At 40.7% G+C, this 15,407-nt stretch overlaps 1 long non-coding RNA gene across 1 annotated transcript in view; it reads left to right on the forward strand.

Annotated features, from left to right (window-relative positions):
- Positions 1-295: 295 nt before the first annotated feature.
- LOC136163340 (uncharacterized) overlaps positions 296-15,407 on the forward strand; it is a 47,174-nt gene continuing 32,062 nt past the window's right edge. The window contains exon 1 of the long non-coding RNA XR_010662222.1: positions 296-434. This is a non-coding gene — a long non-coding RNA (uncharacterized lncRNA). The remainder of the gene's footprint in view (positions 435-15,407) is intronic.

Below are 15,407 nucleotides of genomic sequence, written 5' to 3' on the forward strand. Positions count from 1 at the left end.
CAGGAAAATGCTTTCTCCCTGCGTCTTGCCACTTGGGACAGAAAAATTCGTCTGCACAATCTGAAACATGGACCACATTTGCAGTCACTTGAATTTTTACTTTGCTAAGGTTGAGTTTTTCCCACAAAAGGGTCATAATGGCTGTCAAAGAAATCCACATATAAAATTTGTTTACCGCAGTTTAAACAAGCCATTTAATCTGCAGCTGGTCTGGCCGCCTGTGACAGGGCAGAGCGTGCTGAGCAAAGCACCAGAACAGCCACGCCGTGAGCTCAGCCCAGAGGCCAGTTTTACACCATTTCTCACCAACAAATGGTGTCTTTGCTTTCTGAGTGTGATCACAGGACTGGGAGCCGGGGTGAAGACCAGCATTAAAATGAGGAGAGGATAATCCAATTTATTGAGCACTTACTATGTGCCAGGTACCGTGCCAGGTAAGCTTGTTACATATTATCTCATTAGATAGACTAAACAAAAGCAAACCTAGAAAAGCCTTTCAGAATGAACAATTATATGAGGATTGAGGGTTTCGAGGATAAGCTTTCTATCTGGGCTGGTTGGGATAGAAGTCACAGAATAAGACTTCAATGCTCATTCGGGGAGGGCTTTTAATGTATCTCTTTTCCTCTGTATTGTATGTTTATAGGACCAGGAATCTTCATTGCCATAGGTACACTCAAATCCAAGTATTAACAAATGCATAAAGTTTAAAATGCATTGGCTTAATTAATAATGCATATACAAAGTTTAAACGCATCGGCTTACTTATTACAGGAATAGATTTTAGCTGTTCATTTTCATTAATCTTAGTTTTTCTGAGATCTGCTTCTGAAAGGGAATGCCACTTTTGGCGTTTCACCTCACTAAAGTACACCGTGGAAAAAGGTCTGTGAGAAATTTGTGTACAAAGGCAGCATGATGGGTCTAATTAGCTGGAAGAATACCTGAATAAACGGGATCTGCTGCACACAATGAACTGCCCTTCCCCCACTCACTTATATAATAATCCTGGCTTTCAGAAGACTAATCACTACACACCATCTACACAGCATCTAATTTCCTCATCAAATTTCTCTGCCGAGTTTAGCCATGCTTGTCAGCTTCCCAGCTCCCTCTTCAATAACTGGGTTTATTCTTAGTGTCTCACCCATAAACATTCCTATGAGCAAACCCATGAAAGAATGAAGTCGAAATTTCTTTATCGCTCGCTCTCTCCAGAAGGTTTCACTGCTCCCACTCCTGGGAAAGGTCACAGGTAATCTGGGCTGGTCACTTCAGGCTGGCAGTGAGCACATCGAGCTCTTTTCTTGGAGCCTCCTGCTGACCACTGGAGGGGACCACAATCTGCGGGACACCCTCAGGAAAGTGGGTGACGAGGGCAGCAAGTCTGCCTGGCTCCGGCTCTCTTTAAGCACAGATGAAATTGCTCAGGTTCAGTTTCAGGAGAAATACAGCTTTTCCACAATCAAACCTCTTCTTTATTGCTTGTATACTAGACGTGGCTTTTTACAAGGAGCTTTTAAATCACTTATTGTGGTAAAGAAAGGTGCCATGAGTGAACTGAAGGATAATTCCTTTTCACCTTAATTGTACTATTTCACCATGGAATGATCATTTCATCTCTCCCACTGGGTCTCCTGGAAACATCTGCCTTTCTCGAGTCTCAAAAGGGAAGTGGACACTCAGTAAGCTTAGACATGCGTAACAACCGAACTGGCTATTTCTAAAATAGGGCTGACCTATGGTGCTATACAGGTTGAATTGTTACCCCACCAAAAAAAAGAGAGATTGGCGTCCTAACTCCCAGGGCCTCAGATTGTGACCTTATTTGGTAATAGAGTGTTTTACAGAGGTCATCAAGTTAAAATAAGGTCATTAGGATGAGCTTTAATCCAGCATGACCAGTGTCCTTATAAAAAGGGGAAACTGGACACAGACACACACAGGGAGATGCCACGTGAGTTGAGGGCAGAGATCAGGGTGCCGCAGAAGTCAAAGATGACCGAAGCTCAGAGACAAGCACAGTACAGGCTTCCCCTCGAGCCCTTAGAGAGATCCAACTCTGCCAATGTTGTGATCCTGAACTTTCAGCCTCCAGAACTGTGGACAACACATCTCTGTTGTTTCAGTCATCCATTTGGAGTACTTTGTTAAACCCTAAGAGAGGAAGATGAGTCTAATGATGTTACAAGCTATTAAAAAAAAAATACAGTAGATGGATCTGAAAATTCATTCTATTTCAACAAATAAGTCAGTGGTAGTAACACCATTAATGGGCTAGATTCTGCTGTTACATAAGCATCTTCTTAAGCAAACTAGAATTGATCTCTCCTCTATGTGGGATCCCCTCATAGGTCAGTTGGTAAAGAATCCACCTGCAATGCAGGTGATCCCGGTCCAATTCCTGGATCAGGACGTTCCACTGGAGAAGGGAATGGCTACCCACTCCAGTATTGTGGCCTGGAGAATTTCATGGATTGTGTAGTCCATGGGATTGCAAAGAGTTGGACAGGACGGATTGACTTACACTTTCACTCTGTCTATGTGACTATTAAACTGGAGAAGTGTTCTCGGGCCCTCCAAAGCTAAAAACCTCTAAGCTGCAATTTCTCTACCTCTGCCCTACTTTCATCTGTTGGGGGCCATCCTGTGTGTTGTAGGATGTTTAGCAGCATTCCTGGTCTCTACTCACCAGAGGCCAGTAGCCCTCTCCCTGGGGCCGTGACAATGTCTGCAGACATTTTCAAACATCCCCTGGGAGGCAAGACCACCCACCTCGCTCCCACGAGATCGACTACTCTAAAGATGTTTTCAGGGATCAGTTGCAATCTTGGAATGCAAAACAATAAAAATAAATTATAATTGGTATTCCCTGAGCCCTGGTTTTCAATGGCCTTCAAAGACTTTTTCCAAACCTTAGTAACAGAAACCTTGTTTTATTCCCAGGCAAACCAATCCTATTCAATTCTAGGACCATTTACTGAGAACCTCACCTTGACCTCCTAGGTTAGATGGAGGAGGCTAACACACATGAGAGGAGACTCCTTGACATGTGAACATTACTAAATTGGCCTCCAAAAGATATCTTCCTTTTTGTAGCTGAAAGCTTTTGCCTAACAAATATGTCCATTTAGCAAGTCCCATCTTCTTGTCCTGAAGGTGGAAACAGAAGTTAATGTGAGTAAACATCATTTCATTTGGAGAAAAGGACTGTCTTCGATGGCTGTACCTTGCCACAGTAAATACTCAGTAAATGTTTATTGCATCAATGAATGACTTTTACTCCTCAAAGACAGGGAATAAATATAGGAAGTTTCAGACAAGACAGACTGAAAAGCTGCTCTATTGTTGAGGGCACGTTTAGCGGGTGAAATGAATCTTTTTACTCTACACTAATTTTTATATTACTCAATTTTAATCCCAAGATATGCATTGGATTAAAAATAGGAAGATTTTCTTCTCTCTTGGCTGCTTGTGCTGGAGACACCAGTATTTATTGCCTTGACAGTTTATGGTAGTGTGATGTTCCGCTCACAGGCTCTGGATTCAAACAGACATGAATACATGAGTTTGAATCCCAGATGCAACAATCCTTTACCATTCCTTATCCTACCCCAGCTTCAGCTTTTTAATCTGTAAAACGGGAATAATACGACCTGATAGAGCTATTATGGGATCCAATAGAGCAGTGCTTGCAGAATACTTAGCTTAGTTAAAAGAAAGCATGGTTACCGCTGATTATTTTTTCAGAGTTAAACATTTTCCAAATTGATCCACATAAATGTCTTCTTTCCCTAAATCTTCCTAAATGACTATAGTCTTTTACCACAAAGATTTTTTTCCCATTGTTTTTCATGACAGGAAAAATAAGAGACGTCTTTCTAAAATAAAGGTCAGCAAACTTTCCTCTAAAGGACCTAGTAGAAATACTTCAGGCTTTGCTGGATGATCTGTGTCTCAGCTATGTCTCAACTACTCACCTCTGCCATTATAGCATGAATATCCCTCAGTCATAAAAAAAAGAATGAAAAAGTCCCATTTGCAGCACCGTGGATGAATTTGAGATTATCACACTAAGTGAAGTAAGCCAGACAGAAAAAGACAAATGTCACATAAAATCGCTTATATGTGGAGTCTTAAAAAAGAAAATAGACGCAAATGAACTTATTAACAAAACAGAAATAGAGTCACACACAGAAAACAAACTTTTGGCTACCAAAGGAGAAAGTGGGGAAGGATAAATTAGGAGTTTGGGATTGACATATGCACACTACTATATATAAAATAGATAACCAACGAGGACATATTGTATAGCTCAGGGAACTATACTCAATATTTTGTAATAATCTGTAAGGGAAGAGAATCTGAAAAAGTATATATAAATGTATTTGAATAACTGAATCACTGTGCTGTATTCCTGAAACTACCACAACATTGTAAATCAACTGGACTTCAATGTAAAAAAGACACAGCCATAGCACTGTGTCACCAAATGAACATGGCTTGGTTCCAATAAAACTTTATTTACAAAAGTAGAATCCTGGTTGGGTTTGGCCCACAGGCTATGGTTTTGTTAACATTTATTCTTCAAAGAATGAGCAGCTTTCCATTTTCATATGTCTCTAGCCAAGCTTTGCATGCTGATGATTTATTTTAAAATAATTCGTGTAACTCTATGGCTGATTCACATCAATGTATGACAAAACCCACTGAAAAATTAAAAAAATTAAAATTAAAAAAAAATAAAAATAAAAAAAATAAAATAACTGCAGATATAACCATGCTCTCTCCCTCCTCCTTAAAGTTTTGCATCCCTGTATACAATCTAGATTAGTAGTAATTACACTGGGCTTGGAAATCATGGGATGAAATCAGGACTGAGAACATCAGCAATTCATTGTAGTAAAGAAAATGTTGGGTAGTTCTTCTGTATCACTTCTGCTCAGGGGTTCAGGTTGGACATGCGTGAGCTGCAGGCCTATGCACGTTGTCCCCAGTGTGGCTGGGGGGGCTGTGCTGGAGCCCACTGGAGTGTCTGAATCTGTCCTGCTACTCTTAGCAAAAACAAGTGAAGGGTGAACCTCCTGATATGACCTCCCACGACATCAGAAGCATTAAAGCAGGACCTGCATCTTTTTTTCCTGTTTTTTCTTTTCCAATTTTTTTTTCACTTTTAAACTTCTTATTTTGTATTGGAGCACCAATTAAACAGCTTCCCTAGTGGCTCAGCCCATGAAGAATCTGCCTGCCAACGCATGAGACACTGGAGATGCAGATTCGATCCCTGGGTCGGGAAGATCCTCTGGAGGAGGAAATGGCAACTCAGTCCAGTATTCTTGCCTGGGAAATCCCACGAACTGAGGAGCCTGGTGGACTCCATGGGGTTACAAGAGTCGGAGATGATTTAGCAACCAAACCACTACCCACTGATTAACAATTTTGTGATAGTTTTGGGTGAACAGTGAAAGGATCCAGCCATACATACACATGTATCCATTCTTCCCCAAACTTCCCTCCCACCCAGGCTGCCACATGACATTGAGCAGAGTTCCATGTGCCATACCTTAAAGACCTGCATCTTATACATCTTGTCATGATCATAAGGGCCCAATGCCAGGAATGTCATAAGTGCCCAGCTTATGTTTACAAACCTCTGATCCCCACGGTCCAGACTTTGAGCGGTGTCACAGTTCAAAGAATAGCTCACAAAAGTCATTTCAAAATTTTTTCAGTCATGTATTTCAATTTTTAATACCATGAGGGGTATTTGCCAAGTCGAGAATACCTCTTTAAAATCTCCCTTTTTTCTGCCATCTATGTCATTGTTTAATGTAGTTAATTAAAAGTTGTTCATTAATCCCACTACACACTAGACAGTGCCTCCTGGACCAGAGGATGGGATTCTCGGTTTCACGGTCAGGAAGGTCCCTGACATGACAAATTCCCTCAAACAAAATACCCTGCATGTGTGTCTCCTGCCATCCTCTCCTTTCCTTCTGATTCTTCATCATAAGGCCAAAAGACCAGTCTAGAGACGAGCCATGCTGTTCTTGGAAGGCAGCACCGAGAAAAAGCTAGGAGTCCTCATGAATAATTATTTAATCCCATAACAAAACTATGATGCATCTTGATTATGATGTTGTGTTTTGAAACCTTCAATCGGAATTCAAACAAGCTCCTCTCCCTTCTGAGAAATGAAAGAGTAGCTACTAACCCTAAGGCAGAGAAGAAAATGAGATGTTTGACAAGAGGAATGTAACAACCACTGCCACCATTTATAATTGGATGTTCTTTGTAGCAGGTAATTTGTGGCCTGCACACTGTGGGTACACTTTGCCCTCTCTTGAGAATGCCAGTCCTGTTGATGTTCAAAGTCTGCATACAATTTGTACTGAATTTGGGTGTATTTGTTTTCTATCGGGCGCACTAAGTTGCTTCAGCTGTATCCTACTCTTTGCGATCCTATGGACAGGAGCCTGCCAGGCTCTTCTGTCCATGGGATTCTCCAGGCAAGAATATGAGAGTGGGTTGCCATGCCCTCCTCCAGGGGAATCTTCCCAACCCAGGGATCAAACCCACATCTCAGATTTCTTGCATTGACAGGCAGGTTCTTTAGCACTAGCGCCACCTGGGAAGCCCTATTTTCTATCACTGTGCCACAAATTACCATAAACTCAGCTGCTTCAAGTAACACTCATTTATCATTTCACAGCTTAACTGATTTCTCTGCTCAAGGCCTTGCCAGGCCAAAATCAAAGTGTCTGTCAGGGCTGTGATCCTGTTTACGGCTCAGGATCTTCTACGCGCACAAGGTCGTGACTGAATTCAGTTCCTTGCTGCGGTATGACTGAGGTCCTTGTCTTCTTTCTAGACAGCAGCTGGGGTCAGTCTCAGCTCCAGCAGGTCCCGGTAGTTCTTGCCACCCACCTCTCAGGGGCTGAGAGCTGATTCCTTGAAAGCCAGCAGGAGAATCTCTGACCTCAGCGGGGGTTCCACTCCCTCTTTGAAAGGGTCCACTTAATTAGGTCAGACCACTAAAATAATCTCTCTTCTAGTTAATTTAAAGTCAACTGATTAAGAATCTGAACTACATGTTTTAAATGTTCTCCCCTCTGCCACATAACACAAGATAATCCCAGAGTTGACACCCCATCACATTCACAGGCCTTCAGTTTAATCACTCAGTCACATCCAACTCTTTGTGATCCCATGGACTGCAGTATGCAAGGCTTCCCTGTCCATCACCAACTCCCAGCTGGCTCAAACTCATGTCCATCAAGCCGGTGATGCCATCCAACCATCTCATCCTCTGTTGTCCCCTTCTCCTCTTGCCTTCAATCTTTCCCAGCATCAGGGTCTTTTCCAATGAGTTAGTTCTTACCCGTAAGAACGTCACAGGTCTTACCCATACTCAAGGTGAGGAGGTGTACCCCAAAGAGCAGGAATTCTAAAAGTCAACCTAGGATTCTGCCTGCCACTGTGGGAGAGAATCCCGCAATGGAAACATCAACAATTAACCCAAATTACTCTATGCACGTGTGTTTATACATTTACCTATGTATGTATGTACACCTGTGTGACACACTCATATATCCTTAGGAACTCACTTCTGAGGATGGGTTCCCCCAAGGTGTAAAGTCCCACACTTAAGATTCACAACGGTCACATAGTGAATTTATTGTTTAGTTATTAAGACTATTCCACGGATGGCATATGCATTTAAAGCTTTCACTCCATGAAACCAGGAGAAATCTTGAGATAAGTCTAATGATAGGAACAGGAGCCCAGATGTGCCTTTCAGCAATGACTTTCTCTTGCCTGGAAAACTACAAAGTGAATTTGAAACCACAAGCAACACAGTGGCAGTCACATGGATAAAATTAAAAAAAAAAAAAAAGAGGAAGAACAGAAACATCAGGAGCCTTTAAGCTGTTTTCTAAATTCAGCATCAGCAGAATATTTATGTTGGCAGCATCCCGTATCTCACAGCAGGAGGTTCGACAGAGGCGCTCTATACATAACCCATGCGAGCCCCAGATCAAGAGGAGAGTATTTGCATAAACAGAATCCTAGAGACCATGTCATCACTATCTTTCTCTTCCTCCTTCCTCTCTCACCACCCGACAAGCGGGTCATATTGAGTTTCCTGGGCTACCTTCCATGAACATCAAGGAATGCAACATAGATGAATGTTACATTGACACCAGCATTGCCACCACAGAAAACTGTTTGTCCACCCTTTTCATTTCTCGGTACCAGCAAGCATCTGAAGACTTTGCACCTGTTCTAGTCAGCCCTGGCAAATGCAGCCTGTATTTATATTAATAGAATGATGTTTTCATAACAAAATGGATGTGCAGCCATCAGGGACGCACTCTGGATGCTCTCACAAGAATACAGGTTGGAGGAGGGGCAGCTCTTACATAAAGCCCCATGGCAAGGGGAAAAGACGCACAAATCCCAAGCTGAATCATCAGGACGGTTTGAGAACTTGTTCAGGAATGACCAGACTCAAGGACTGGAAATTAAATTAGATCCTCAGTTAAGAGGAAAATATGCTGGAGATAAATGGGCTTTTCATGGGTCGTTCGGAGCTCTGAACTTTTTTCTATGCCATCTCCTGTTTCTGTCATTTGTGCCTTATCTCCCCTGGGTAGAGCTGAAAACATGAGATCATACTTGGCTCCATTCCTGAAAGTTTGTTTTGAGTCACCAGTGTAAATATTGCCCACCCAATCTGTACATTTGCACAAATTAACTGAAACCAGCTACCCATTCCTACTTCATATTTGGCTCTGTTGATTAACCCTGACAGCTGTAACCTCATTAGTCCGAGCTCTGGCCAGAGCAAAGCAGCTGTCAAATTAGGAAGAAGTGGACTCGCTGAAGTCGCCTATGGACCAGGCATGTTAAAATCAATAGACTCTCTAAAAGCTTTCCGTTGTGATTCTGACTCTAAATTACTTTATGCGGTGGGCTTTTCACCTCAATCCAGAATATGGGCCTGAAATCGGTTGTTTATGGAGAAAGCAGAACATAGATTTATCTCTATCATAAAGCATGAACATAGATTTTATCTGGAGATATTTGTATCAGTTGAAAATGGGTTTTTAGCATGCATTATAACAGAGACATTTTCATATATTTTCAAATATTACTTCCTAATGTATTTTTTGGCATAAGAAATTTTGTTAGTTTTGACAAGAAGCCAACAGGGTCCTGACTAGAGAAATAAGAAAGATCCTACAGCTGGTCCTCACTGAAAAAGTAGAGATAAAAAGTGAGGAAAGAATTAGAACACACTCCAGTAGGAATATGACTTCCCTAAATAGAACACAGAGAGGGTGGGGAGGGAAAACTTAAGATCTTTTCATTAAAATATGGAGGTTCAGGAAAAAAGATGATTTTCCATCCTCCCAAGTGTTGCAAAGATCAGTGGAACCAGGTCAAGTGCAATGTTTAAACTTCCCTTGCAGCGTCTTCATTGTGAGGACATAGCATGGGAGAGTTGAAGAAGTTCTGAAGGAAGGATCTGGACATCTCAGTTCTCATCCCAGTACAGGTCCCAATTCTGCCACAGCCCACCAGTGGGTCTTGGAACATGTTCCTTAATTTCTCTAGATCTCAGTAGAGTCCTTTATAAAATAAGGAACTTTGTCAGATTATTGCAATAGCCCCCTCTATCTCTAGTGAATGAAGACACTTTGCACAAATAAGAGGCTTCTCCCCCAAGGCCCAAGGTGGATCCAAGTTTCCACCTAGGGGTCATTCTCTTCCACTCTTCCTGCAATGCTCGTTAGCCTATTATGCAAACAGTTGCTGTCCTTTGGCGCCCCCTGGTGGTGTCTGGAGCTTTTACTTCCGACTTTCACACGTGGCCTTGAAGATAAAATTGCTAACTGTGGGAACCATCCCTGATAGAATCCTATCTGCTGTCCACCACGGGGAAAAACAATCCAAACGTTCACCGTTGCTGCATTAGAGCTTTAAGACACTGCTTTTTTGAGGCTTAAGGAAGCAGGATAATTTTTTTTTAAAGAAGTAGTATTCTTCAGATGCCTTATTGACATAAACAGTATCAACTCCTAGCCCACTTCAAGTTGAAGGATTTAGAAGTGGCAAAGACTTCTTTCTACTTTCATTATTGTGAGAAAATAGACCGATAAAATAGGAAATATTTATGTAGTTAGTAGAGGCCAAGTGTTCTTTTGCACATGACTAATTTAAATTGCCATAAATTTAAATTACCATCATTAGATAATGATGCTCCAATGTTTCCCAAATATATATTTTGGTAATGAGAAAAGACTGTAAGTTTACTGATGCTTTCCCCATAATGTCCTTCAGTTTTAAAAACCATTTACATCAAAAACTCCGAGAGTCAAAAGTAAGATGAAAAAATAAAGAAAATCATATTTTTACTTTAGAAAGACAGGTAAATATATTTAAAGCAGCATAAGTCATTGGAAATAAACTTCTTCCCTCAATCATGACAATTTACATTTAAGCTGGTAATTAGATTATATTTGCCTTCATCATGTCAGTCCTACTTCTTTTGTTTACAATTGCATTCTATTCCCTTTGCCTCGAAACAATACTGAAACTTAGTAAAAAATTGTCTTTGATTTAGTGTGAAAGCAGATACAACATCTTTAAGCTAAATGCCAAAAGTTAGGACTATCCAAATCAATTAAGCAAATACAGTGTGAAGGAAAAGGGGAAACCTTCTGAAACTTTAATTATTCTGTGTTAACTCCATCAACTCCACTATGTGCTAATGGAAAGTTCTTTCAAGGCTAATATATTTCCATGCATTTAGTTGGTTATGATTACAACAACTATGACTGTTTCCAGGTAGGGTTAAAAAAAAAAAAAAAAACAACACACAGTCACAGGAAAGAGAAAAGTCAATATTCCCTAAAGGAGAAAAACATTTCTTTGCCGTGTTTTCTTGACTCCTTCTGGCAAAAGGCTGTTAGCAGTTGCACCACACAGTTCAACCAGAGCTTGTCTCCAGAATTTAAAAAAAAAAAAAAAAAAAAGAAATGTAATTGCATCTCAGAGATTTGGTTTGGAAAATCTGCTTTTGTTTCCAATGCCTCCTCTCTTCTCAGCCCCATTTATAAGCATTTTCCAAGCTCTTTACGAGCATTTTGCCTGCCTCTCCACACTCCTAAATATCACCCTCTGCTCCCTACAGCCAGCCATGTTTTTCAGCCTTGGCCAAGGAATAAAACATTGGTTCACCTCAAAGGCTACCATTAAATTTACCTCATTTACTGACCAGCAGGAGGTGCACCCACCCTACTGGGGTCAATGCTAACCATAATGCCAGGGAGTTCATTGGTGCCCCAGCCTGCTCCCCTGTTTAATGACTGCTGGGCCCCTTGGGCCAAGTAAATTCTACTGCTGATGTGTTGGTGGCAATGCCCTTGAAACACCTTTGATCCATTAGCCCACTTTCTCCATTCAGGGTTGTATTTAACTGTGTGTTGATTAAAAATAAACAGATATGAAGAAGCGGAGGAGGCAAAGGGAGCTCCTACTGGAAGAATAAGCCATTTATACTTCTGTGCAGTAGATACCAGGGCCTATAAGGACATCAAGTTTAAGAAAAATAAGCCTTGAGAACTCTGCTCTCTGAATAGACCCACCATGAATCTTCTATTGCCCTTGGGCAGCAGGAACTGCTCATGAATTTGCCACCTCACTGAAAGACACGCGTTCATGGCCGAGCAGACATTGGGCACGGATTTTTTTGCTTTTCTTCATCACTTTGCTCTTATGTAAAAATGTGAGCTCCCTCAGCAGAGTGACTATGTTGAAAACAATCATGAGTGCTTAGATACACTGTTCTATAGTAATAGTGTCTGTAGGATCTGCGTGTATTTTTCAACTGGCTGATAAAAATCACACTCATTATAAAAGGAGAGGTGGTTTCCTTGTTCTTAGGAAATTAAGCACATACAATGTGCCAGCTAAGAAAGTCTAGAAGTCAGCACAGTCGTGTTGTCTGTAGACTGTCAAAGGCTCCCGGGCAATGAGCCGTTCTCTGTTCCCATTTTACCCTGCAAACCTGCCTCCCTCAGCCCTGACCCGGAGTGACCAGGTTAGATGGTCAGGGCGCTCAAGTCTGAATGCTGATTCAGGCCCTTCTCTCTTTGCTGCCAATAATAGTCCGCCTCGGTGCCAGATTTAGTGGTGGTTTCTTATGATGTGGATACCTGTCCAGCAGGGATTGGCCTGTGACCACAAGCCATTTTTTCTTAAGCCACAGAATAACTGTCAGATGGTAACTGCTGATAGTCACTGCTTGCCAGGTTCAGCAGCCTCCAAGTCAGAGATTCACATCCCGTAGTAATGCCGCTGAACAGCCCTATCCCTCAGGGAGGCAGGCTTCTTGTCAGTATGTAAAAATTCCCTGGGGTAATAACTCAGTGTTTGATTTTCAGTTCTTCAAAAACAAGCAAACAAACAAAACAAGCAGATCAATACTGAAAAACAAATAAAGGACTCCTGTTCTTTTCTCTCCTACAGATCAGTTCTTCTTACTCTTGTATTAATACTTTTTCTCTTTTCTTGCATTTACATCTTTTACTAAAAGGAACATAAATTTTTTTGGTCATCAGTGGAAACTCAATCTTTTTAATTACAAGTTACATTTATGTACTGCCTTCCCCTGAGAATGAAGAAAACTTCAGAAATGTTTCTTACAGCCTCTTTCTTTTGTGGGCAGGATCCCATTTTCCCCTCGTCTTATAGAACAGGAATCTATGCACCTACTCTGGAGTAGCGCAATGCAAAGCAAAAGGTTACAGGCGAAGCCCAGGGTAGAAACCGGCAAACAAACAAAATCAGAATAAGTCACTGCTACTCATAGTGTCAGGATAGCTGATGCCTCTACTCTTGAACTGAGTCTAGCAGACTTGGATGATGTGTCTCTGGTGACGTGTTAATGTGGACAGATGGAAGTTTACTCTAGGGAATGCTGAATTCCTGAAGTAAATTTCCTAGAAACTCTAGATTGTGCCCATCTCTCATTTCTCATAAATTAATATCATGGTTTTGCATACTTGTGCCTGAAAAACATTATTCCTTAAACCATAAAGTAGTTGTAAACTCTTAACAGTAAAAAAATATATCAAATAGTGAACCAAATATGTAAATATAACTACATATATATGTACTAAGTATATATATATGTGTGTGTGTATGTGTGAAGGAAAACAGCTAAATATGCTTGTAATTATTGACTGATTGATTGTATTTGGGCTTTGTGATTAAAAGCATACTCATTGGGAAAGGTACATGCAACTTATCTCAAAGTAAAAAGATAATTAACCGTCTAGAAGCTATTTTACCTTTTTTGACTGAAATTGACAGTCTTTTCTTAAATAAAATGTGTAAATATTTGTATCCAAATAAGCTTGACATTCTAAGATTTTTACCTCAGAAGTAAAACAGACTACTGTAAAATTTTCAAATGTAAATAAATTCATCTTTCTGCGTTTGTAGGAAATAAGACCTGAGAATCTTAAAATGGAAACATTTTGAGCTTCTTGTGGTCTGATTCATTCCTCATATACATCAGTACAATGAGACCCAGAGAGATGGAGTAAACTCCCTGAGGTCATGAAACTGGAGTCAAGACCTCACAGGTGACTTTGACTTCAACCTTAGTTCTACTCTTGCCTCAATAGCTTACTATTTCAACAATGTCATAAATGCTAAGATATTGAGATTTGCCTGCACCTGTAATGATACTGTATGGCCTCTTCTCTTGCATTTTCTCTGTGGAAAACCCAACTCAAAAAAATTATGTTCTAGCCCACTGGCTCCATTGACTTCCAGCCTTGTTCTCCAAATCATTTGCTATAATATCTACTAAATACCAACATTGCCTTACACATAGATGCCATATGTCTTCTCAAGTCTAAGTCTAATAATGTGAATTGTACCTGCAAACACTGGACAGACAAAACAGGAAATAGGTCAAGTTACCACAGACCAAACCAGGGAATAATCAAAAGTTTCCTGGATGATCAAGGACAAGAGTAGGTTCCAAGTACTCCCCGTTGATCCTCCTCTAGCTTACCATAAGTGTCTTGGAAATAGTGATTTAGAATGAAATACAACCAGTTTCTGATAATCATTTCAATTGCTACGTTTCCTTGGACACATTTTCAAAGTACTTGAATGAAGCCCCACATGCAAATTATCTTCCCTGAAAAGAAAGTCTTTGTTGGCAAGTTGGCCGTTCACTTTTTGCGGCAATGGCATAGAGACACAATGTATTTTTAACCTTCTTGTTTTGTTCTTGTCTTAACTGACACTAGTAATTTAAGAAATGTTGAGGGCGTTACTGAATATAAATTTGAAGAAAAATAGCTCTTCGAACTATATTGTTGGAAGTAGGATGAATATTCAATCAGAGATGAATCAAAACATTTGGATTGTGTACATGGGCATATACCTTTCTGAAAGCAGACTCTTTCCATGATCCCTGCCTTGTGACGTGGCGTCCGCAAGAATCACACTGCAATTTGCACCCAGTTGTGCTCTGAACAACAGAAAGCTGCCCCCACACTCATTTGAAAGCTCTTTTTATAGAATTATTGAATTTCTGAGCTAGAGACAGTATGTGAAATATCTCATTTTGCAGAAGAGGAAACAGGTTCTGAGAGCAAAGATAATTGCCTGAAGCTGTAGAATGTGTTAAAGCTTTATTTAAAAATCCAGATTCTGAATCCTTAGCCTAGAGACAAACACGCCTCCTTTTTAAAAATGGTTGACACTCTGTCTCATGCTCAAGTTTTCTTTAATGTTTGTGTTTAGTATTCCACTCTTAAGTTCATTCCTGCTCCTTTCTCCTTTTTCCCCTTCCTCTGTTTTCTCCTTCCTTCTTTCCTTCAACAAAGATTGCTTTACAACCTGCTAGTCACTGTGATCAGCTCTGGGATACAAAGAATAGAATATGGTCCATGACTCAAAGTCCATCTCATTTGTAGAGAAGATCAACATGGTAACCGATGAATCCCAACTCTTGCCTGTGGCTTATGACCCTCTCCTGTCTGAGCCCTAACCCACCTCTCTAGCTTCTCTCCATCTTTCTCTTGATGCTGCACTCCAAACTTAACTAGATTTGGGGAGATCCCCGTATTGTTTCTCCAATCAGTGTCCATATGTTCATGTTCTGGAACACTCTGGCTGACACCACGTCATCCTTCAGATTTCAATCTAAATGCCTCTTCTCAGGAAGTTAAGTTTAAATCTCCCTGCTAATTTAGCAAACATTTGCCTAATCCCTCTTTTCCTTACCTCATTGATGTGTTTAATAAGGACAGTGATAAATAAGTGACATATTTATTTTTATATCCCCATTTACCTAGTTCAGGTACTTGGCACCC

The sequence above is a fragment of the Muntiacus reevesi genome, chromosome 3 (genome assembly GCF_963930625.1).
Source record: "Muntiacus reevesi chromosome 3, mMunRee1.1, whole genome shotgun sequence".
In the NCBI taxonomy this organism is placed as follows: domain Eukaryota; kingdom Metazoa; phylum Chordata; class Mammalia; order Artiodactyla; family Cervidae; genus Muntiacus; species Muntiacus reevesi.